The sequence below is a fragment of the Peromyscus leucopus genome, chromosome 3, assembly GCF_004664715.2.
Source record: "Peromyscus leucopus breed LL Stock chromosome 3, UCI_PerLeu_2.1, whole genome shotgun sequence".
Taxonomy (NCBI): Eukaryota; Metazoa; Chordata; class Mammalia; order Rodentia; family Cricetidae; genus Peromyscus; species Peromyscus leucopus.
This window is the reverse complement of record NC_051065.1, coordinates 56,046,134-56,047,419: the sequence shown is the minus strand read 5'-3', so window position 1 is coordinate 56,047,419 and position 1,286 is coordinate 56,046,134. Positions and strand designations below refer to the sequence as shown.

General features: G+C 43.2%; 1 pseudogene; it reads right to left on the bottom strand.

Moving 5' to 3' along the window:
- Nucleotides 1-286: 286 nt before the first annotated feature.
- LOC114691108 lies at nt 287-863 on the bottom strand (annotated as a pseudogene).
- Nucleotides 864-1,286: the final 423 nt, after the last annotated feature.

Sequence of the window (1,286 nt, the reverse complement as noted above, 5' to 3'; positions counted from 1 at the left end):
GAAGCAATTGAGCCATGTGGGCTTTTTTCCCATTGATGAGATAACTGCCATCATAAAAGAGTTTGTTTCCCTCTTAGTCTTTTGTCTTTTTGTCTTCTATCATGGAATGAGGTGGAAAGAAGATCCTCATTGGGTGCTAGGGTTTCCATCTTAGATTTCTTAAACTCTAGAATTATGAGGAAGTCAATATCTGCTTTTTTTTCAATATGTCTTTTATTGTCCCAAAAGACACCCCAAATTGTACTTAAATTCAGGATCTTGATTCTGGAGCTGGGTAACTCAGGTCTCACTCATCGGCCTGCTGCACTGTTCCCTTTTCAGACACATAGATGCCATTAAAAAACTGTCTGATATTCTTGTTTTTAGCTGTTGTTGCTTGCTGAATCATAGCTGCTGAATTTGAAACAAGTTCAATATCATTTCCTTCAAGGATTAATACATCCTTCTGGCCTTGACAGACAGAACAAGCAACACCTGTCCTCACCCGAACCCTGAGGATGTAATTTTCACCCAAGAAATTTCGGATTTCAACCAATACCCCATTCTCCCGAATAACGACATTGTTGGGGAAGTGAGTGTACACAGACCTCATCTTGTAGCGGAAGCCCAGTGTAACACCCTTGATCATGTTCTGAACGTGACTGCAGGTGGTTTCAGACAGTGGCCAGTTCCTTTCTGTTACCTCACCATTTGTCAACCTGGGGCTGCCTCTTCTTCCCAAGGAGACTCAGCTCTACATTGATGTGATTGAAGTCCCTCCAGAGGGTTCCTCCGGGGCCCTTCACAATGACTGTGCGCTCCTTCAGAGTGATGTCCACGTTTTCTGGAATGTCGACAGTCTGATTGCTGAGAATGGTCTTCATTCTCACATTAGATGGGGCAAAGTCAATATCAACTCTTAATAGCTTACCCAGTGTTTGATATTTTGTGATAGCAGCAGAAGTGGACCACAGTCCTGTGTGGTCCCATATGGACCACCCAATATCTCACCTTGGAAAAGTAGTTGTCTCTTCCCCTGTAGTTCATTTAAGAGTCTTTCAATGCCTAGTAACAGTGACTTTAAAAACTAAACAACCAGGAGAGGTAGATGCTAGAAGAGGATGTATTAGGGGTGACAGCTGGTTATTGAGACCGTCTTTGTTCTGAGGTAGTGGCCAGGATGGACACACGCTAAGAAGGCTGGGAACTTGGGAGTATGTTCAAACCAAGGGAACTATAGCCAAATATCTGTTCATGGGTAGCTGTTCATCTCCTGATTCTTCAGCTCTGTTCTTCATTCATTAGCT